The sequence below is a fragment of the Scyliorhinus torazame genome, chromosome 8 (assembly GCF_047496885.1).
Source record: "Scyliorhinus torazame isolate Kashiwa2021f chromosome 8, sScyTor2.1, whole genome shotgun sequence".
Taxonomy (NCBI): Eukaryota; Metazoa; Chordata; class Chondrichthyes; order Carcharhiniformes; family Scyliorhinidae; genus Scyliorhinus; species Scyliorhinus torazame.
Window position 1 is genome coordinate 2,623,022 of NC_092714.1, and position 24,379 is coordinate 2,647,400.

General features: G+C 45.9%; 1 protein-coding gene across 3 annotated transcripts in view; it reads right to left on the reverse strand.

Moving 5' to 3' along the window:
• Positions 1 to 24,379, reverse strand: part of LOC140427624 (homeobox protein PKNOX1-like) — a 404,309-nt gene that overhangs the window by 357,397 nt on the left and 22,533 nt on the right. The window lies entirely within an intron of this gene.

Below are 24,379 nucleotides of genomic sequence, written 5' to 3' on the forward strand. Positions count from 1 at the left end.
GGTAGTGTGGCGACCAGAATTTAACACTATACTCCAAGTGTGGCCTAACTAAGGTTCTATACAGCTGCAACATGACTTGCCAATTCTTATACTCAATGCCCCGGCCAATGAAGGCAAGCATGCCGTATGCCTTCTTGACTACCTTCTCCACCTGTGTTACCCCTTTCAGTGACCTGTGGACCTGTACACCTAGATCTCTCTGACTTTCAATACTCTTGAGGGTTCTACCATTCACTGTATATTCCCTACCTGCATTAGGCCTTCCAAAATACATTACCTCACATTTGTCCATAGTTAAACTTCAATAAACAAATTTGTTAACTTTCATCTCGAGTAGTTGTTGAGCGTCACAGCCATTACACTGATCCCTGGGAAACATTGATTATGTATTTCCCTACAGTCTGAAAAGCAATCGTTCACCATTACGTGTGCTTTTCTTTTTTGCTTCATCAATCTATACCCACACAGACTGTTCTCATTTATTCCATGAGCCTCAGTTTAGTTAACAAGTCTATTATATGATAGTTTATCGAAAACCTTTTGACAAAAATGTCACTGCAGCTACAGCTTTGATCTTACAGCGTGTACAAGGTTGGATAAATCATCAAAAAAATTACTACATCGGCAGACATTAATGTAGAGAAACGTAGCAATAGGCTTCACAGAGGTATAAGGAGATAGAGGTATGAGGATATAAAAACAAAATAGGTGACCAGCCAAAGGCGGAGAGATTGAATATTACAGGGAATTAATCAGAATGATTGCATATTTGAACGAATCATAGAGGTATTATGCATTGATGCAATGTTGGACATGTCTGAATAATCATTGAAATCTTTTTGACAAAATCACTAACATAGAATCACAGAATCCCGACAGTGCAGAAGGAACCATTTAAGCCCATCAAGTCTGTACCGACCCCTAAAAGAGAACTCCCCACCAAGCCCACTTCCCTGCCCTATCTCAATAAACCCACAACCTACCCGCACATCCCAGGACAAAAGGGGCAATTTAACATGGCCAGTCCATCTAACCTGCACATCTTTGGACTATGGGAGGAAACCGGAGCACCCGGAGGAAACCCATGCAGACACGGGGAGAATGTACAAACGCCACATGGTGGATAGGTGGATAGGTTGTATATGTGGATGTCCAGAATGAATTTGGGTAACATTCTACACAAGAGGTTGTTAGCAGAAGTGAAAGCTCGTGGAATAGGAATTTGGGGCAGCACGAAAGCAAAGTGGTTAGTACAATTGCTTCACAGCTCCAGGGTCCCAGGTTCGATTCCGGCTTGGATCACTGCCTGTGCGGAGTCTGCACGTTCTCCCCGTGTGTGCGTGGGTTTCCTCCGGGTGCTCCGGTTTCCTCCCACAGTCCAAAGATGTTCAAGTTAGGTGGATTGGCCATGCTAAATTACCCTCAGTGTCCAAAAAGATTAGGTGGGGTTATTGGGAGAGGGTGGAGGTGTGAGCTTAAGTAGGGTGCTCTTTCCAAGGGCCAGTGCAGACTCGATGGGCCGAATGGCCTCCTTCTGTACTGTAAATTCTATGATTCTATAACCTTGCATCGTAGGTTGATATTTGGCTGAGGTAGGAGATAGAGGGTATGTAGAACGTTCTCTGACTGATGGGTGCCATGCCCCAGGGATCTCTTCTGGGGCCTCATCTTTGCTCCAAGACATAAGAACATAAGAAATAGGAGCTGAATTAGGCCATTTGGCTCCACCATTCAATAGGATCATGGCTGATCTACCTTAATTCCACCTTCCTGCACTGTAACTACATCCTTTAGCATCCAAAAATCTACTTATCTCTGTCCTGACTATCCTCAAGAACTGAGCGTTCACAGCTGCCTGGGGCATAAATTTCAGATATCTACAACTCTTTCAGTGAATACATTTCTCCTCATCTTAGCCTTTAAACTGCTGACCCCTCATTCAACAACAATGTTATTTAGCACCTTTAGCAAAATGAAACCTCCCAAGGTGCTTCACAGGAGTGTTAAAATGCAAACTCTGACACTGGGCCACATAAGGTCATATTAGGGGCAATGACCAAAAGCTTGGTCAAAGAGGTAAGTTTAAGGGGTATCTTAAAGGAGAAAAGCAAGGTAGAAAGGAGACAGATTGAAGAAGCAAATTCTAGAGGTTCAGGTCTTGGCAGTGAAGGCAGAGACCATCAATGGTGGAGCAATTGAACTTGGGGATGGTCAAGAAGCCAGAATTAGAGGAGCACATATACATTGGAGGGTTGTGGGGCTAGAGGGGATTATAGACAGGGAAGGGTGAAGCCACAAAGGATCTCAGACTGTGACTTCTTGTTCTAGACTCCCAGCTACAAGAAACATGCTCCCTGCAAGTACCCCAGCAAACCCCTTAAGAATTTGACATGTTTCAATTAGATCATTTATTTAGTTCAGTTTCACTGGCAATTCTTCAGATGCTACCTGCGCCAAGACCTGGACAACATTAAGGCTTGGGCTGGTAAGTAATATTGGCATAAGTACCAGGCAATGACCATCCAATGAGAAAGAGTCTCTAACCACCTCTTGTTGGCATTCAAGCATATTTTCATCATCAAATCACCCAGCATCAACATCCAAGTGATCACCATTGACCAGAAGCTTAACTGGATCAGCCGTATAAATAACATGGCTTCAATAACAGATCAGAGCTGGGTATTCTGCAATGAGTAACTCACCTCCTGGCTCCCAAAGCCTCTCTACCAAGTTAGGATGCAAGTTAGGAGTGAAATAGAATACTCTCCACTTGCCTGGGATGGATACCGCTGCAACAACATCCAAAGACTTTGCCACCATCCAGGACAAAACAGTGCACTTCATCGGCATCTGCCACCTTAAACATTCATGTCCATCACCAGTGCAGAGACAGCAGTGTGTACCATCGACAAGGTACACTGCAGCAACTCACCAGAGTTCCTTCAACAGCACAGCACCTTCCAAAAGCTTCAACCAACCCAACATAGAGGTAAAAGGGCAGCTTGTGTAAGAAAACACCAACACCTCAAAGTATGATTATAAGTCATTCTGAAATGTAAATATATTGCTATTCCTTCATTATCACTGGATCAAAATGCTAGAAATTGTTACTTAATAAGCATGGGAGTATTTTCATCACAGACGCCTTCAGGTCAAAGAGAAGGCCAACCACCACCTTCTCAAGCACAACCTGAAATGGGCAACAGATACTGGCCTTGCCAATGGCACCCATATCCCCAGAATTCATTTTTATCAAAAGCTAGTACTTCATCAAATCTATGCTGAGATGCAGTTTCAGGTACTTGGACTTACTTCTCATTCAAAACGGAATCTGTCATCCTCACCAGAAACCCAATTTATGTTAATTCTGGACATTGACTGCAACTCTAATCTAATAGATAGGTGCCTACTAATATAGAGTTATTGTGAAATATAAAAATTACACTTGACTTGAGTGATTTGGAAAAAATGACTTTGGAAAGAAGTGATTAACACATTTAAAATACCGTGGAAATATTAAGGAATACCAGGCATTTCTGCATGTATAGCTAGAGTCAGCAGATTAAAGATCAAGTGTCAAATCAAGCCCCCAAGATGAGGTGCAATTCCTTTTCTTGTCGGCTTGGATCTTGTGTGTCTCTCTTATGGAGACCATGAATTGGCTTCAATATGATTCTGAATTGGTTTGTGGAGCAAGCAATGAGATGGATAAAGGGTTTGCCCTATCCAGTCTGCTCATTGGCATTGTAACTTTAAGGATGGGTCAAAAACTTTAAAGAGAAATGGCGTTTCCATTGAAAAGTCCCGAGGTGACAGGCTATCAAATGACACCTTAAACTAATTCTTCTTCCCTCTGTTTATTGAGGAGACCACCGATAATCTTCCCATCACACAAGGTTCAACTTCCAGAGTGTAACAAAGATGAGGAAGGACTGTTTGTTTAAAATTTGGTCCAATTATCGTTAAATCTGTCACATCACAGACAGAATAATATTTACTCACATAATAACTTTCCAACTAATCTAGTTACATTTTCTTGCATTAATTAGATGATATGTCGCATAAACAACAGCCCACAGAAAAGAATAAACTATTGAATTGACATTTAGAAAACTACAGTACATGATTTGTTCCAACTTGTGTTTGAATGGTATTTCCCCTCTATTCAACACAGCTGAAGTCATGAGGCTCTGTTAACTATTTCAAACTGATCAGCTTTCTTTCCAAATTAAGAGAGCTTAGAGATTTGGAGGAATTTGTTGGCCCATCAGCTCCATAGTGGCTGACAAAAAGGATAAAACTTTAATTACAGCATGGTCTAACATCAAAGGCACAAACTACCTAGTTTATTTTACAAAGAGTTATGGCTCAGTTACTGTAAACCATGTTACCTACTTTGTTGTTCCTATTCAGTTGTTACATCATTATCCAACAAATTTGTAGCATAAGTTAAAGTTTACTGTAATGCTACTGTGCCACTTTCTAAAGACATGGAGAAATCGATCTCTGGAACCTGTAACTAACATACTATGAAAAAGTGCTCTCTTTCCTGGACATGTTATGGATTGTTTTAGATATCTGGGCAAGAGAAAACATCTTTGGAGTTAGGAAGTTTCAACTCCGCTATGTTAAGTAAACAGAATAAAAGCAACTGATCCATGTAACAGAGGAAGTGGAGATGTGGGAGAAGGTGGATACTGTTGATAGCCCCTTGGCCTGATAAGAGTCAAAATAAGTGATAATGGCATAGTGTAGGTTAGATGGCTTTTGTTTCGGTGCAACATCGTGGGCCGAAGGGCCTGTACTGCGCTGTATCGTTCTATGTTCTATGTTCTAAGTGTCCCAAGGAACCATTAGAAATGAGGATTACAAATTAAATAATTTCACATAAATCATTAAAAAGCAGCATGGGGAACTAACAGGGTGGTGAAGTCGACATCTGTTGTGGGAAAAGCATTACAATACAACCTGGAAGAGAGGATAAGAACTGGGAGGTGTCATTTAAAGGGGATAACCGGGGTCTCACCTGCCAGTTGAAGAGCTGGCAAAACCTTCACAACACCTCCTTTCAGGAAGACCCGGCAAATGAAGTGCAAATCAGACACTAAAGGACAGGACGGTAGCACAGTGGTTAGCACTGTTGTTTCACAGAGACAGGGTCCCGGGTTCGATTCCCGGCTTGGGTCACTGTCTGTGCGGAGTCTGCACGTTCTCCCCGTGTCTGCGTGGGTTTCCTCCGGGTGCTCCGGTTTCCTCCCACAAGTCCTGAAAGACGCGCTGTTAGGTAATTTGGACATTCTGAATTCTCCCTCTGTGTAATTTTTTAATTTAATTTACTAATTAATTAACACAATGTCAATTAGAGGGGTGCAGTGCTCTGGCTGTGAGATGGGCAGGTCCAGAAGGCTTCCAGCGTCCCGGATGGCTTCACCTGCAGAAAGTGCACCCAACTGGGGCTCCTCACAAACCGCATGGTTCGGTTCGAACAGCAGTTGGATGCACTTAGGAGCATGCAGGTGGCGGAAAGCGTCACAGATCACAGTTATAGAGATGTGGTCACGCCCAAGGTGCAGGCAGAGAGATGGGTGACTACCAGAAGGGGCGGGCAGTCAGTGCAGGAATCCCCTGTGGTTGTCCCCCTCTCGAACAGGTATACCCCTTTGGATACTGTCGGGGGGAAATAGCCTATCAGGGGAAATCAGCAGCAGCCAGAGCAGTAGCACCACGGCTGGCTCTGATGTTCAGCAGGGAGGGTCAAAGCGCAGAAGAGCAATAGTCACAGGGGACTCTGTAGTCAGGGGAACAGATAGGCACTTCTGCGGCCGTGAAAGAGACTCCAGGATGGTATGTTGCCTCCCTGGTGCCAGGGTCCTGGATGTCTCAGAACGGGTAGCGGGCATCCTGAAGTGGGAGGGCAAACAGGCAGAGGTTGTGGTTCATATTGGTACTGACGACATAGGCAGGAAGGGGCAAGAATTGGCAAGTCATGTTGCAGCTGTATAGAACCTTAGTTAGGCCACACTTGGAGTATAGTGTTCAATTCTGGTCGCCACACTACCAGAAGGATGTGGAGGCTTTAGAGAGGGTGCAGAAGAGATTTACCAGAATGTTGCCTGGTATGGAGGGCATAAGCTATGAGGAGCGATTGAATAAACTCGGTTTGTTCTCACTGGAACGAAGGAGGTTGAGGGGCGACCTGATAGAGGTATACAAAATTATGAGGGGCATAGACAGAGTGGATAGTCAGAGGCTTTTCCCCAGGGTAGAGGGGTCAATTACTAGGGGGCATAGGTTTAAGGTGAGAGGGGCAAAGTTTAGAGTAGATGTACGAGGCAAGTTTTTTACGCAGAGGGTAGTGGGTGCCTGGAACTCACTACCGGAGGAGGTAGTGGAGGCAGGGACGATAGGGACATTTAAGGGGCATCTTGACAAATATATGAATAGGATGGGAATAGAAGGATACGGACCCAGGAAGTGTAGAAGATTGTAGTTTAGTCGGGCAGTATGGTTGGCACGGGCTTGGAGGGCCGAAGGGCCTGTTCCTGTGCTGTACATTTCTTTGTTCTTTGTTCTTTGTTCTTTGGGGATGAGGTCCTGCAGCAGGAGTTCAGGGAGCTAGGCAGAAAGTTAAAAGACAGGACCTCAAGGGTTGTAATCTCGGGATTACTCCCTGTGCCATGTGCCAGTGAGGCTAGAAATAGGAAAATAGAGCAGGTAAACACGTGGCTAAACAGCTGGTGTAGGAGGGAGGGTTTCAGTTATCTGGACCACTGGGAGCTCTTCCGGGGCAGGTGTTACCTGTATAAGAAGGACGAGTTGCATCTAAACTGGAGAGACACCACGAGGTTTGCTAGTGTCACACAGGAGGGTATAAACTAGTATGGCAGGGGTTGGGTAGCGGAGCAATAGGTCAGAAGGTGAAAATATTGAGGGAGAACTAGGAAATAGGGCCAGTATGGCTCTGAGGAAGAGCAGACAGGGAGATGTTGCTGAAAACAGCGGGACTGGTGGCCTGAAGTGCATATGTTTTAATGCACGTAAGGGGCTGTTTAGCACAGGGCTAAATCGCTGGCTTTGAAAGCAGACCAAGACAGGCCAGCAGCACGGTTCGATTCCCGTAACAGCCTCCCCGAACAGGCGCCGGAATGTGGCGACGAGGGGCTTTTCACAGTAACTTCATTTGAAGCCTACTTGTGACAATAAGCGATTTTCATTTCATTTTCGAGTACAACAGGTAAGGCAGATGAACTTAGAGCTTGGATTAGTACTTGGAACTATGATGTTGTTGCCATTACAGAGACCTGGTTGAGGGAAGGACAGGATTGGCAGCTAAACATTCCAGGATTTAGATGTTTCACGCGGGATAGAGGGGAATGTAAAAGGGGTGGAGGAGTTGCGCTACTGGTTAGGGAGAATATCACAGCTGTACTACGGGAGGACACCTCAGAGGGCAGTGAGGCTATATGGGTAGAGATCAGGAATAAGAAGGGTGCAGTCACAATGTTGGGGGGTTACTACAGGCCTCCCAACAGCCAGTGGGAGATAGAGCAGATAGGTAGACAGATTTTGGAAACGATTAAAAACAACAGGGTTGCTGTGATGGGAGACTTCAACTTCCCCAATATTGACTGGGACTCACTTAGTGCGAGGGGCTTAGACGGGGCAGAGTTTGTAATGAGCATCCAGGGGGGCTTCTTAAAACAATATGTAGACAGTCCAACTAGGGAAGGAGCTGTACTGGACCTGGTATTGAGGAATGAGCCAGGCCAGGTGGTAGAAGTTTCAGTAGGGGAGCATTACGGGAACAGTGAACACAATTCAGTAAGTTTTAAAGTGCTGGTGGACAAGGATAAGAGTGGTCCTAGGGTGATTGTGCTAAATTGGGGGAAGGCTAATGATAACAATATTAGGTGGGAACTGAAGAACCTAGATTGGGGGCGGGTGTTTGAGGGCAAATCAACATCTGACATGTGGGAGGCTTTCAAATGTCAGTTGAAAGGAATTCAGGACTGGCATGTTCCTGTGAGGAAGAAGGATAAATATGGCAAATTTCGGGATCCTTGGATAACGAGAGATATTGTAGGCCTCGTCAAAAAGAAAAAGGAGGCATTTGTCAGGGCTAGAAGGCTGGGAACAGACGAAGCCTGCGTGGAATATAAGGAAAGTAGGAAGGAACTTAAGCAAGGAGTCAGGAGGACTAAAAGGGGTCATGAAAAGTCATTGGCAAATAGGGTTAAGGAAAATCCCAAGGCTTTTTGCACATACATAAAAAGCAAGAGGGTAGCCAGGGAAAGGGTTGGCCCACTGAAGGACAGGCGAGGGAATCTATGTGTGGATCCAGAGGAAATGGACGAGGTACTAAATGAATACTTTGCATCAGTATTATACAAAGAGAAGGAATTGGTGGATGTTGAGTCTGGAGAAGGGTGTGTAGATAGCCTGGGTCACATTGAGATCCAAAAAGAAGAGGTGTTGGGCGTCTTGAAAAATATTAAGGTAGATAAGTCCCCAGGGGCTGATGGGATCTGCCCCGGAATACTGAAGGAGGCTGGAGAGGAAATTGCTGAGGCCTTGATAGAAATCTTTGGATCCTCACTGTCTTCAGGAGATGTTCCGGAGGACTGGAGAATAGCCAATGTTGTTCCTTTGTTTAAAAAGGGTAGCAAGGATAATCCAGGGAACTACAGGCCGGTGAGCCTTACTTCAGTGGTAGGGAAATTACTGGAGAGAATTCTTCGAGACAGGATCTACTCCCATTTGGAAGCAAGTGGACGTATTAGCGAGAGGCAGCACGGTTTTGTGAAGGGGAGGTTGTGTCTCACTAACTTGATAAGAGTTTTTCGAGGAGGTCACAAAGACGATTGATGCAGGTAGGGCAGTGGATGTTGTCTATATGAACTTCAGTAAGGCCATTGACAAGGTCCCCCATGGCAGATTGGTACAAAAGGTGAAGTCACACGGGGTCAGAGGTGAGCTGGCAAGGTGGATACAGAACTGGCTAGGTCATAGAAGGCAGAGAGTAGCAATGAAAGGGTGCTTTACTGATTGGAGGGCTGTGACTAGTGATGTTCCACAGGGATCAGTGCTAGGACCTTTGCTGTTCGTAGTATATATAAATGATTTGAAGGAAAATGTAACTGGTATGATTAGTAAGTTTGCAGACGACACAAAGGTTGGTGGAATTGCGGATAGCGATGAGGACTGTCAGAGGATACAGCAGGAATTAGATCATTTGGAGACTTGGGCGGAGAGGTGGCAGATGGAGTTTAATCCGGACAAATGTGAGGTAATGCATTTTGGAAGGTCCAATACAGGTAGGGAATATACAGTGAATGGTAGAACCCTCAAGAGTATTGACTGTCAGAGAGATCTTGGTGTACAGGTCCACAGGTCACTGAAAGGGGCAACACAGGTGGAGAACGTAGAACATAGAACATACAGTGCAGAAGGAGGCCATTTGGCCCATCGAGCCTGCACCGACCCACTTAAGCCCTCACTTCCACCCTATCCCCGTATCCCAATTACCCCATCTAACCTTTTTGGTCACTAAGGCTCATTTATCATGGCCAATCCACCTAACCTGCACATCTTTGGACTGTGGGAGGAAACCGGAGCACCCGGAGGAAACCCACGCAGACACGGGGAGAACGTGTAGACTCCGCACAGACAGTGACCCAGCAGGGAATCGAACCTGGGACCCTGGTGCTGTGAAGCCACAGTGCTATCCACTTGTGCTACCATGCTGCCCTAAACATAGAACATAGAAAATACAGCACAGAACAGGCCCTTCGGCCCACGATGTTGTGCCGAACCTTTGTCCTAGATTAATCATAGATTATCATTGAATTTACAGTGCAGAAGGAGGCCATTCGGCCCCCTGAGTCTGCACCGGCTCTTGGAAAGAGCACCCTACCCAAACTCAACACCTCCACCCAACACCAAGGGCAATTTATCATTGGCCAATTCACCTAACCCGCACATCTTTGAACTGTGGGAGGAAACCGGAGCACCCGGAGGAAACCCACGCAGACACGGGGAGGACGTGCAGACTCCGCACAGACAGTGACCCAAGCCGGAATCGAACCTGGGACCCTGGAGCTGTGAAGCAATTGTGCTATCCACAATGCTACCGTGCTGCCCTTAAGAACAAATAAATATACACTATATCATTTTACCGTAATCCATGTACCTATCCAATAGCTGCTTGAAGGTCCCTAATGTTTCCAACTCAACTACTTCCACAGGCAGTGCACTCCATGCCCCCACTACTCTCTGGGTAAAGGTAGTCAAGAAGGCATACGGCATGCTTGCCTTCATTGGCCGGGGGGGGGGGGGGCATTGAGTATAAGAATTGGCATGTCATGTTGCAGCTGTATAGAAGCTTAGTTAGGCCACACTTGGAGTATAGTGTTCAATTCTGGTCGCCACACTACCAGAAGGATGTGGAGGCTTTAGAGAGGGTGCAGAAGAGATTTACCAAGATGTTGCCTGGTATGGAGGGCATCAGCTATGAGGAGAGGTTGAATAAACTTTGTTTGTTCTCACTGGAATGAAGGAGGTTGAGGGGCGACCTGATAGAGGTCTACAAAATTATGACGGGCATAGACAGAGTGGACAGTCAGAGGCTTTTCCCCAGGGTAGAGGGGTCAATTACTAGGGGGCATAGGTTTAAGATGCGAGGGGCAAGGTTTAGAGTCGATGTACGAGGCAAGTTTTTTACGCAGAGGGTAGTGGGTGCCTGGAACTCGTTACCGGAGGAGGTGGTGGAAGCAGGGACGATAGTGACATTTAAGGGGCATCTTGACAAATACATGAATAGGATGGGAATAGCGGGATACGGACCTCGGGCAGGTTGTTTCCACTGGTGGGTGAAAGCAGAACTAGGGGGCGTAGCCTCAAATTAAGGGGAAGTAGATTTAGGACTGAGCTTAGGAGGAACTTCTTCACCCAAAGGGTTGTGAATCTGTGGAATTCCCTGCCCAGCGAAGCAGTTGAGACTCCTTCATTAAATGTTTTCAAGATAAAGACAGATAGTTTTTTGAAGAATAAAGGAATAAAGACTTTAGTTTAGTCGGGCAGCATGGTCGGCACGGGCTTGGAGGGCCGAAGGGCCTGTTCCTGTGCTGTACATTTCTTTGTTCTTTTTCTTTGTACCCGAACAGGCGCCGGAATGTGGCGACAAGGGGCTTTTTACGGTAACTTCATTGCAATGTTAATGTAAGCCTACTTGTGACAATAAAGATTATCAGCGGGCCTGCCCCAGGATCAAGGACTCCGGGAAGCAGAGGCCAACAGCTGTTTATTGCTCAGCAGCGACACTGGGAGGTCAGTGGCTGCTGATGGTACTACACACAGCCAAGGCCCATGATCACCATGGATCCAGGCACAAGTGAGTGATGGCATGAGGGGATCATCGTGTGGGTGTCAACTGAGAGGGTGGCTCAGGAGGAAGGTGAAGCTTAGCAGACCGCTTCCTTCGCAATGTTGGGTCCTTCGATCAGGAACTGAGTTTTTTGAATTTAGAAGGATGCGGGGGGATCTTATAGAAACATATAAGATTCTGAAGGGAATAGATAGGATAGATGCGGGCAGGTTGTTTCCACTGGCGGGTGAAAGCAGAACTAGGGGGCATAGTCTCAAAATAAGGGGAAGTAGATTTAGGACTGAGTTTAGGAGGAACTTCTTCACCCAAAGGGTTGTGAATCTCTGGAATTCCTTGCCCAGTGAAGCAGTAGAGGCTCCTTCATTAAATGTTTTCAAGGTAAAGACAGATTTTTGAAGAATAAAGGGATTAAGGGCAATGGTTTTCGGGCCGGAAAGTGGAGCTGAGTCCACAAAAGATCAGCCATGATCTGATTGAATGGTGGAGCAGGCTCGAGGGTCCAGATGGCCGACTCCTGCTCCTAGTTCTTATGTTCTTCTGGAAGAGAGACAGCCACAAAGAATGCAAGCAACACCGTATTGGATGAATATCACTGGGGGTAGGGTGAGGCCCTTAGGTATCCATTAATTGCCCCACCCTTCCGTCTGACTAAATGCCTCTCTGCCCCTCGCCACGGAGAGGGCATTAAATTTCACTCTAGGGTGGGATGGTCAAAGGAAGTCAGCATGTATTATAGCAGGTAGGTTGTGCAAAACTCTCCAGAAATTACATACTTTGCAAACAATGGCTATCACGTGGCTGTGATGGATGCAGATCTCATGTGACACAGACAATTAGCCCACAAGTGACATGTAATAGGAAGTCAGTTTTGGGGATAGGTGTGGAAGGGGCAACGACAGGAGTCCACACCGAGTTGTAGAGGAAAACAAAACTTATTTTTATTCAACACATTAACTGTATACACAGCTCTAGCAGTTCCCATTGGGTCTTCTCTAGTCGGTGCCTGTCAGGCGGACTCTGCATGGCCTTTGTTAAGGGTCGCCTGTCCCTTTATTGGGGGAGCTTGTATTCTGCAAACTCCCCGGGGTAGTGGATCATCCCTACCCCATAAAATCCTGGCAGATTATAACAGGTAGATTGAGAAATCTGTTAACGTAAGTATGATTCTGCAGCTCCACCAATCTGGTGAGGTGTCATGAAGATCAGTGCTGGGGCTCTGCTCTAGTATTCTAAATCCACATTTTGTGCCACATTGCCAAATGCCTGCAGATTATAGTCTGATCATACCCTGTGAAGCCTGCTGGACTCCTGCCCTTTTCCAGTTTCATTTTTCCCATCATAAAAATGATTCAATCCAGATGTGAAGCTGGCCACGTATCTATTATAAACAGAAAAGCTCTAGTTGACTGACTCCCTGATGCAGCTGTGATACACAACCTGGATTATTGCACTGACTCTGATAAGCCAGGACATTTCAGTGCTCTGCTCATTTCAACGCTGCAGGTTTTAAATTGAGGCCCCAGCATGCACTACCAGGCCAGGCTCAGGAATTGCTTCCTGCCCATCCACATAATGTCATTAAGACACTAAACAAAAATATAAAACAGAAAGCTGATTCTAACAGCCTAGTGGCCACAAACTGAAGTATCATGTCAGACAGATCAGGAAGCAAAATAATGTTCCTCACGGATGGAAAGTCAAAAGGGGGGTATGCTTGCATTATTACAGGTGCCAGGTTACAGGAGCAGATGTGGCAGAACTATAGGAACTGGGGAGGAGGGGGGGGGGGTGTTAGAGCTTAGGGTGTCCTTATATGTTGATGATTTGCTGTTATACATGTCGGAACCAAGTGTGTCAATAGGGGGAATATTGGAGCTGCTTCGGGTGTTTGGGTCTTTCTCGGGGTACAAACTAAATCTAGACAAGAGTGAGTATTTTGTGGTCTCTCGGCGGGGGGTGGGGGGGGCTGCCATTCCATAGGGCAGGGACTCACTTTAGATACCTGGGGGCGCAGGTTGCCCGGGGTGGGGGGGGGGAGGGGAGGGGGGGGGGGGGGGGCTCCGTATATACATTTCTAATTTGGTGGGGAGAGTGAAAGCTGATCTGGCAAGCTGGGATGGTCTCCCTCTGTCACTGGCAGGTCGGGTACAGGCGGTTAAAATGAACGTGCTGCCGCGATTTCTGTTTATTCTCCAATGCCTGCCGATTTTCCTGCCAAAGGCATTTTTCAGAGAGATTGAGGGAAGGATTACCTCGTTCATTGGGGGGGGGCGGGGGGAAGGTGGCCAGAGTTAGAAAGGTGCTGCTACAGAGGGGAAGGCAGGCAGGGGGTTTGGGTCATCCGAACCTGATGTATTACTACTGGGCGGCGAATGTGGAGAAGGTGCGGAGCCGGGTCAGAGGGGTTGATTCATAGATACATAGAAGATAGGAGCAGGAGGAGGCCTTTTGGCCCTTCGAGCCTGCTCCGCCATTCATCACGATCATGGCTGATCATCCAACTCCATAGCCTAATCCTGCTTTCTCCCCATAGCCTTCGATCCCATTCTCCCCAAGTGCTCTATCCAGCCGCCTCTTGAATATATTCAAAGTTTTAGCATCAACTACTTCCTGTGGTAATGAATTCCACAGGCTCACCACTCTTTGGGTGAAGAAATGTCTCCTTGTCTCTGTCCGAAATGGTTTACCCTGAATCCTCAGACTGTGACCCCTGGTTCTGGACACACCCATCATTGGTAACATCTTCCCTGCATCTACCCTGTCTAGTCCTGTTAGAATTTTATAAGTCTCTATGAGATGGCCCCTCAATCTTCTGAACTCCAGCAAGAACAATCCCAACCTAGCCAATCTCTCCTCATATGACAGTCACCCCATCCCTGGGTTGCTAGTGTCATTCCCAGTGGGTCAGAATGGAGGAGAGTTTGTGCAGGGAGTCGGGATTGAAAGCACTAGCAACAGCGCCGCTCCCGATAGCCCCGGGGAAATACTCAGGGAGTCCGGTAGTAATAGCTTCATTGAGAATTTGGAGGCAGTTTCGCCAACACTTCGGGTTGGGGGCAGGGTCAAGGGAAATGCCAATTCGGGGGAACCACGGATTTGAGCCAGGGAAGTGGAACGGAAATATTCGGCAATGGGAGGAGAAGGGGATTAAGACACTGAAAGATTTGTTTCTTGGGGGTCAGTTTGCAAGATTGAAGGAGCTGGAAGCGAAGTATGGGTTGGAGCAGCGGGAAATGTTTAGATACATTCAGGTTCGAGATTTTGCCAAAGACATAGGAACGGAAGTAAGGCCATTCGGCCCATCGAGTCCACTCCACCATTCAATCATGGCTGATTTCAACTCCATTTACCGGCTCTCTCTCCATAGCTCTTAATTCCTTGAGAAATCAAGAATTTATCAACTTCTGTCTTAAAGACACTCAACATCCCGGCCTCCACCGCCCTCTGTGGCAATGAATTCCACAGACCCACCACTCTCTGGCTGAAGAAATTTCTCCTCATCTCTGTTCCAAAGTGACTTTTTTGAGGGGGTGACCAAGAAGGCAGATGAGGGCAGTGCAGTAGACGTTGTCTACATGGACTTTAGCAAAGCCTTTGACAAGGTACCACATGGTAGGTTGTTGCAGAAGGTTAAAACTCACGGGATCCAGGGTGAGGTTGCCAATTGGGTTCAAAATTGGCTGGACGACAGAAGGCAGAGAGAGGGTGGTTGTAGAGGGTTGTTTTTCAAACTGGAGGCCTGTGACCAGTGGTGTGCCTCAGGGATCGGTGCTGGGTCCACTGTTATTTGTGATTTATATTAATGATTTGGATGAGAATTTAGGAGGCATGGTTAGTAAGTTTGCAGATGACACCAAGATTGGTGGCACAGTGGATAGTGAAGAAGGTTATCTAGGATTGCAACGGGATCTTGATCAATTAGGCCAGTGGGCCGACGAATGGCAGATGGAATTTAATTTAGATAAATGTGAGGTGATGCATTTTGGCAGATCGAATCAGGCCAGGACCTACTCAGTTAATGGTATGGCATTGGGGAGAGTTATAGAACAAAGAGATCTAGGAGTACAGGTTCATAGCTCCTTGAAGGTGGAGTCGCAGGTGGACAGGGTGGTGAAGAAGGCATTCGGCATGCTTGGTTTCATTGGTCAGAACATTGAATACAGGAGTTGGGACGTCTTGTTGAAGTTGTACAAGACATTGGTACGGCCACACTTGGAATGCTGTGTGCAGTTCTGGTCACCCTATTATAGAAAGGATATTATTAAACTAGAAAGAGTGCAGAAACGATTTACCAGGATGTTGCCGGGACTTGATGGTTTGAGTTATAAGGAGAGGCTGGATAGACTGGGACTTTTTTCCCTGGAGCGTAGGAGGCTTAGGGGTGATCTTATAGAGGTCTATAAAATAATGAGGGGCATAGATAAGGTAGATAGTCAACATCTTTTCCCAAAGGTAGGGGAGTCTAAAACTAGAGGGCATAGGTTTAAGGTGAGAGGGGAGAGATTCAGAAGGGCCCAGAGGGGCAATTTCTTCACTCAGAGGGTAGTGAGTGTCTGGAATGGGCTGCCAGAGGTAGTAGTAGAGGCGGGTACAATTGTGTCTTTTAAAACGCATTTAGATAGTTACATGGGTAAGATGGGTATAGAGGGTTATGGGCCAAGTGCGGGCAACTGGGACTAGCTTAATGGTAAAAACTGGGCGGCATGGACTGGTTGGGCCGAAGGGCCTGTTTCCATGCTGTAAACTTCTATGATTCTATGGCTCCCTTTTATTCTAAGGCTGTGCCCCCGGGTCCTAGTCTCCCCTGCTAATGGAAACAACTTCCCTACATACACCCTATCTAAGCCATTCATTATCTTGTAAGTTTCTATTAGATCTCCCCTCAACCTCCTAAACTCCAATGAATATAATCCCAGGATCCTCAGACGTTCATCGTATGTTAGGCCGACCATTCCTGGGATCATCTGTGTGAATCTCCGCTGGACCCGCTCCAGTGCCAGTCTGTCCTTCCTGAGGTGTGGGGCCCAAAATTGCTCACAGTATTCTAAATGGGGCCTAACTAATGCTTTATAAAGCTTCAGAAGTACAACAATGCTTTTATATTCCAAACCTCTTGAGATGAATGACAACATTGCATTTGCTTTCTTAATTACAGACTCAACCTGCAAGTTTACCTTTAGAGAATCCTGGACTCGGACTCCCAAGTCCCTTTGCACTTCAGCATTATGAATTTTGTCACCGTTTAGAAAATAGTCCAGGTCTCTATTCTTTTTTCCAAAGTGCAAGACCTCGCACTTGCCCACGTTGAATTTCATCAGCCATTTCTTGGACCACTCTCCTAAACTGTCTAAATCTTTCTGCAGCCTCCCCACCTCCTCCATACTACCTGCCCCTCCACCTATCTTTGTATCATCGGCAAACTTAGCCAGAATGCCCCAGGTCCCGTCATCTAGATCGTTAATATATAAAGAGAACAGCTGTGGCCCCAACACTGAACCCTGCGGGACACCACTCGTCACCGGTTGCCATTCCGAAAAAGAATCTTTTATCCCAACTCTCTGCCTTCTGCCTGACAGCCAATCGTCAATCCATGTTAGTACCTTGCCTCGAATACCATGGGCCCTTATTTTACTCAGCAGTCTCCCGTGAGGCACCTTATCAAAGGCCTTTTGGAAGTCAAGATAGATAACATCCATTGGCTCTCCTTGGTCTAACCTATTTGTTATCTCTTCAAAGAACTCTAACAGGTTTGTCAGGCACGACCTCCCCTTACTAAATCCATGCTGACTTGTCCTAATCCGACCCTGCACTTCCAAGAATTTAGAAATCTCATCCTTAACAATGGATTCTAGAATCTTGCCAACAACCGAGGTTAGGCTAATTGGCCTATAATTTTCCATCTTTTTCCTTGTTCCCTTCTTGAACAGGGGGGTTACAACAGTGATTTTCCAATCCTCTGGGACTTTCCCGGACTCCAGTGACTTTTGAAAGATCATAACTAACGCCTCCACTATTTCTTCAGCTATCTCCTTCAGAACTCTAGGATGTAGCCCATCTGGGCCAGGAGATTTATCAATTTTTAGACCGCTTAGTTTCTCTCGCACTTTCTCCTTTGTGATGGCTACCATATTCAACTCTGCCCCCTGACTCTCCGGAATTGTTGGGATATTACTCATGTCTTCTACTGTGAAGACTGACGCAAAGTACTTATTTAGTTCCTCAGCTATTTCCTTGTCTCCCATCACAAAATTACCAGTGTCATTTTGGAGCGGCCCAATGTCTACTTTTGCCTCCCGTTTATTTTTAATGTATTTAAAGAAACTTTTACTATCATTCCTAATGTTACTGGCTAGCCTACCTTCATATTTGATCCTCTCTTTCCTTATTTCTCTCTTTGTTATCCTCTGTTTGTTTTTGTAGCCTTTCCAATCTTCTGACTTCCCACTACTCTTTGCCACATTATAGGCTTTCTCTTTTGCTTTGATGCATTCCCTAACTTCCTTTGTCAGCCATGGCTGCCTAATCCCCCCTCTGATAACCTTTCTTTTCTTTGGGATGAACCTCTGTACTGTGTCCTCAATTACTCCCAGAAACTCCTGCCATTGCTGTTCTACTGTCTTTCCCACTAGGCTCTGCTCCCAGTCGATTTTCGTCAGTTCCTCCCTCATGCCCCTGTAGTTACCTTTATTTAACTGTAACACCTTTACATCTGATTCTACCGTCTTTCTTTCAAATTGGAGATTGAATTCGACCATATTATAATCACTGCCTCCTAAGTGCTCCCTTACTTTAAGATCTTTAATCAAGTCTGGCTCATTACATAACACTAAGTCCAGAATGGCCTGTTCCCTCGTGGGCTCCATCACAAGCTGTTCCAAAAAGCCCTCCTGTAAACATTCAATGAATTTCCTTTCCTTGGGTCCACTGGCAGCATTATTTACCCAGTCCACATGCATATTGAAGTCCCCCATGATCACTGTGACCTTGCCTTTCTGACATGCACTTTCTATTTCGTGGTGCATTTTGTGCCCCTGGTCCTGACCACTGTTAGGAGGCCAGTACATAACTCCCATTATGTTTTTTTTGCCTTTGTGGTTCCTCAACTCTACCCACACAGACTCCACATCATCTGACCCTATGTCGTTTAGTGCTATTGATTTAATTTAATTCCTAATTAACAAGGCAATCCCGCCCCCTCTGCCCACCTCCCTGTCTTTTCGATAGGTTGTGAATCCCTGGATGTTTAAATGCCAGTCCTGAACCCCCTGCAACCATGTCTCTGTGATGCCTACCACATCATACCTGCCAGTCACAATCTGGGCCACAAGCTCATCTACCTTGTTCCGTACACTGCGCGCATTTAAATATAGCACCTTTAATTCTCTATTGACCGTCCCTTTTTGTTTTCTTAGTGTGGTGGACCTTGGTTTACTGAGCCTTTCCATACACTGTGTCATATTTTGTGGGATGGGGACTATCGTAACCTCTCCTGAGTTTTGTCTTTTCGTGCTTTTTTGTATTCCTAAGCAGCTACGCTTCCCACTGATTACTTCACCTCTTGGTTCCCTGACTTTCCCTTCCTACAAAGGTAGGTAGGAAAGAATGTTGAGAAGAGGACATAAGGAAATTGCAGGCAGATTGGTTGAGTTATTCACAAAAATCTGACAGGTGGAGTATAATATGGGAACATTAAACAACTGCGGAATTCTGAGGTGCAGAGGGATGTGGGTGTCCTAGTCCATGAGTCACAAAAGGTATGCAGGTACAGATAATCAAGAAGGCCAATGGAATGTTAGCCTTTATTATGAGAGGAATCGAACATAAAAAAAGTCATGCTTCAGTTATACAGGATATTGATGAGACCACATCTAGAATACTGTGTGCAGTTTTGGTCTTCTTGTTTAAGAAAGGATGTAAATGAGTTGGAGAGTGTTCAGAGGTTTATTAGATTGATATCCGGAATGAGTGGGTTGTCTAATGAGGAAAGGTTGGACAGACCGGGACTGTTTCCATGGAGTTTAGAAGAGTGAGGGATGACTTGATTGAAGGATATCAGATCCTGAATATGTGGACAAAGTGGACATGGAAAAGTTTCCTCTTGTAGGTGAGTCCAGAACTAGGGGACACAGTTTTAAAATTAGGAGCCTCCCTTTTAGGACAGTGGTGAGGAGAATCTTTTCTGAGGGTTGTGCAACTTTGGAACTTTCTGCCTCAGAAGGCATTGGAGGCGAAGTCACTGAATATTTTTAAGGCAGAGGTAGATAGATTCTGGTTAGGAAAGGAGAATGTGAAATTCGAACCATAAACAGGTCAGCCATGATCTTATTGATCAGACTCGAGGGGCTGAATGGCCCACTTTTGATCCTATTTTGTATGTTATTTATTAACCTTTTGCTGTGTGGGAATTGGCTTTTAGATTTCCCCAAACTTCACTATGCTTCAAAAGTATTTCATTGGCTGTGAAATGCTTTAGGACATCCGCTGGTCATGAAAGGCACAGTATAAATGTGAGCCCTTTTCTACAGCAGGGAATCGGAAAGTATCGAGAGCCTGATAACCAGCACACAACATGGAAGCACTTTCTGTTTCTTGGCTATTAGTTTTCAGCATCTTGAGAAAAAGCTGCTTCCTTCCCACAAATCCAGGCAGAGCCTGATAAGACAACCGTTAAACTCATTCATGAGAATTATATGCTCTCCTGTTATTGCCGTTGGCAATGCAATATATGTAGCAAAATGGGACAGTTTTGTACTTTGTCCCCCAGTGTAAATTGATGGCAGTTCAGAGTAGTTTTTCTATCCATGTATTATAGGGCAGCGTGGTAGCATTGTGGATAGCACAATTGCGTCACAGCTCCAGGGTCCCAGGTTCGATTCCGGCTTGGGTCACTGTCTGTGCGGAGTCTGCACATCCTCCCCGTGTGTGCGTAGGTTTCCTCCGGGTGCTCCGGTTTCCTCCCACAGTCCAAAGATGTGCGGGTTAGGTGGATTGGTCATGATAAATTGCCTGAGTGTCCAAAATTGCCCTTAGTGTTGGGTGGGGTTACTGGGTTATGGGGATAGGGTGGAGGTGCTGAACTTGGGTAGGGTGCTCTTTCCATGAGCCGGTGCAGACTCGATGGGCCAAATGGCCTCCTTCTGCACTGTAAATTCTATGATTAATGGCAATCAAGATTGTGTGAAATACCTCATGGTCTCTTTTCAGTTGAACAAGTCAGAGTAGCTTCCTTTCATTATCTCCATATTTACAAAATTAATTGCATGTTATGATTAAAACCGTGAGTTACTTGGAGCGGGATTCTCCATCCAGCAATGTGGAATTGTGAAATATGATCGGGTGGAGAATTCAGTGTCAGACGAAAATCGAGGTTGGTCCCTTGCGCCAAACCGAATGCCATGCTCCAGTCCCTCGACAGCGGTGTGAATGTGTTCTACGCTGCACGCCAGCGTGGGCTCAGTAAACGCCGTTGGCATATCATTAAGAGGCCTGACCTGGCATTTCCGGGCCTTCAACAGTGCTCCACCAGGAAGAATTACCGATGGTGAGGTTCACTTGTGGTATTTCAAATCAGGACACAGGCTCCATGTTTGCTGAGGAAAGAGAGGGGTACGAAAAGTGCCCAACATTGCTATAGTGTGCCGCCAGTTGTGCCACTGGCCAGGGGCGTCTGCCAGGGCTGGGGGGGTGTGGCCAGCAGGTGGGCTGTGGGGTTGGGGTGGATGGGCACAGACCACCATTGCCACAGCTTGCAGGGTAGCCATGCGGCTGCGCACACCACTCACTGCCCACTGTGAACATAGCGCCACAGGTCATATGGTTGCCCCCCCCCCCCCCCAGGCCATCCCACTAGGTACCACTAAGTACATGAACGGGATGGGTGTGCTCCAGCACAATCAGTGCCATCTTCCTGACTGGGATGAGGGCCAGTATGCATTGGAATTGCACGGGTTCTATGTGACACCCATTAACGGGACCTGAATCGCTCAGGGACTGGCACCGCTTTCGTCCACGTAGAACACTCGCGATTCAGTCTCAACGCCAGCACTTAGTCTCCCAAACGGAGAATTCCACTCTTGATCTTTAGACCATACCTGAACAATTTAAACTATTCAGCTGCAAAGTACTTTGAGAAGTCCAGTGGCTGTGGAAAGTGCTATAGAATCACAAGACTTTCTTTTCCTTCTTTACCTGGACTGACCAGAAAACTGAGACATGGTCTACATGAACAGGAAACAGAGAATAATGGTTTATGATGTTTTTTGGACTGGAAGAAGGTTTGTAGTGGAGTTCTCCAGAAATCAGTGATAGTACTCCTGTTCTTGCACATTACACAATGACCTAGACCTTGCGGCACAATTCCATGGACAGTGTGGAACGTCAAAGGATATAAACAGGTTGGTGGAATGAATGGATAAATGATGATGTGGAGATGCCGGCGTTAGACTGTGGTGAGCACAGTAAGAAGTCTGACAACACCAGATTAAAGTCCAACAGGTTTGTTTCAAATCACTAACTTTCGGAGCGCTGCTCCTGGATAAATGATTGTAGAGAAGTGTGAAGTGATGTATTTGTGTTGAAAGACGGTGGGCAGACAATACAAGATAAAACGTACAATTTTAAAGGGTGTGCAGGGGCAGAGGGGCCTGGGTGTATGTGTGCATAAGTCATTGAAGGTGATAGGATAGATTGAGGGAGCAGTGAGTAAAGCATCGTATCCAGGGCTTTATTAATAGGGACTTAGAGTACAAGAGTAAGGAGGTTATGTTGAACTTGTATAAGACACTAGTTCAGTCTCAGGTGGAGTACTGCAAACAGTTGTGGGTGCCACACGTTAGGAAAGATGTGATAGCATTAGCGAGTACAGGAAAGATTTACAGGCATGGTCCCAGGGATGGGAAACATCAGTTACACAGACAGATTGGGGAAGTTGGGACAGTTTTTCTTGGAGAGGTTGAGCGGAGGTTTGATAGAATTGTTCAAAACCATGATGGATCAGGACAGAGTAGATAGGGAGAAACTGTCCATTGGTGGAAGAATCGAGATTCAGAAGAGACAGATTGAAGGTGATTGGCAAAAGCAATGGAGCCGTGAGAAAAATATTTTTCACGTAGCGAGTGGTTAGGATCTGGAATGCACCATCTGAGAGTGTTGGAGAATGGGGTCAATTCATGAGGGAATTTGAAAAAAAAAGTGTGTAGGGCTACAGGAGAAGGCGGAGAATGGCACAAAGTGAATTGTTCCTTCAGCGAGCCAGCTCTGTCGTGACAGGTCAAAAGACCGCCTTCTGTATTGTGTAACCATTCTGTGATTCTGAGCACATATATTTGTAGCAAACCTTGGCCACTGTACAACTTTCCTTCAGCAATTAAACAATAATTAGTCCATTAAGAAGTAATGTTACCCTGGGAGTGATTTGGGTGTAGATGACCATCACTGCAACACCTCAATACAGTTTGGTTTCTGTGGAATGTCTCTCGCGACAAAAATGTACTCATGCCAACAGTTAATTGATTTGCAGGGAAATTAAGTACAATAACAAGCGGGGAGGCGGTGGCATAGTGGTAATATTACTGGACTAGTAATCGGAATTGGGAATAGTGTAGTTAGGGGCATAGACACTGTTCTCTGTGACCAGGATCGAGAGTCACGAAGGTTGCGTTGCCTGCCTGGTGCTCGGGTTCAGGATATCTCACCTGGGCTGTAGAGCAATTTGGATCCAGTTGCGTGGTCGATGTAGGTAACAACGACATAGGTATAACAAGAATAGAGGTTTTGCTGAAGGAATATGTGCAGCTAGGGGCTAAATGAAAAAGCAGAACCAAAAAGGTAACAATCTCCGATTACTACCTGAACCACAAGCTAATTGGCACAGGGTCAATAAGGATAAAGACATAAATACGTGGCTCAAAGTTTGGCGTGTGAGAAACGAGTTTGAATTCTTGGGACACTGACACCATTACGGGGGAAGAATGGAGCTCTTTGAATGGGACGGTCTTCATCGGAATCAAGCTGGGACCAGAGTCCTGGCGAATCGCATAACTAGGGTTGTAGATAGGGCTTTAAACTAAATAATTGGGAGGGGGGGGGATTAATTGTATGTGAAAAATATCAAGAGTTACAGGGAGGAGGAAGAATGGGGATGAAAAACATATCAGCCATGATCAAATAGCGGAGCAGACTTGATGGGTCGAATGGCCTAATTCTGCTCCTACATCTTATGGTCTTATGGATAGTAACGTTAAAACTGCATCCCGCCTACCCCCCAAAAACCTTTCACCCCCTTGCTGACCATGAATCTATCCACCACTGCCGTAAAAATATCCCAGGACTCTGCTTCCACTGCCTTCTCAGGAAGAAAGCTCCAAAGGTTCACAATCCTCACAGAAGAAATTTCTCCTCATCCCCATTTTAAATAAGTGACCTCTGATATTTAAACAGTTACCCCGAGTTCTAGATTCTCCGACAAGAGGAAACATCTTCTCCACATCCACCCTGTTAATACCTCTCAGGATCTTGTGTGTAGCAATCAAGACGCCTCTTATTTTTCTAAACTCCAGCAGAAATGCACGCAGACAGGGGAAGAATGTTCAAACACCAAACAGACAAGTCACCCAAGGCTGGAATTGATCCCGGGTCCCTGGCGCTGTGAGTCAGCAGTGCTAGCCACTGTGTCACCGTGCCGCCCCTACTTACAGAATATTTTGGGATTTTCCCTACTTTTACCAGCCAGAGCTTTCTCATATCCCCTCTTTGCTCTCCTAATTGCTTTCTTAAACTCCTTCCTGCACTTTCTGTACTTCACTAATGCCTCCGCTGATTTATAATAATCTTTATTAGCGTCACAAATAGGCTTACATTAACACTGCAATGAAGTTACTATGAAATCCCCGAGTTACCACACTCCGGCGCCTGTTCGGGTACACTGAGGGAGAATTCAGAACGTCCAATTCACCTAACAAACACATCTTTCGGGAGGAAACCGGAGCACCCGGAGGA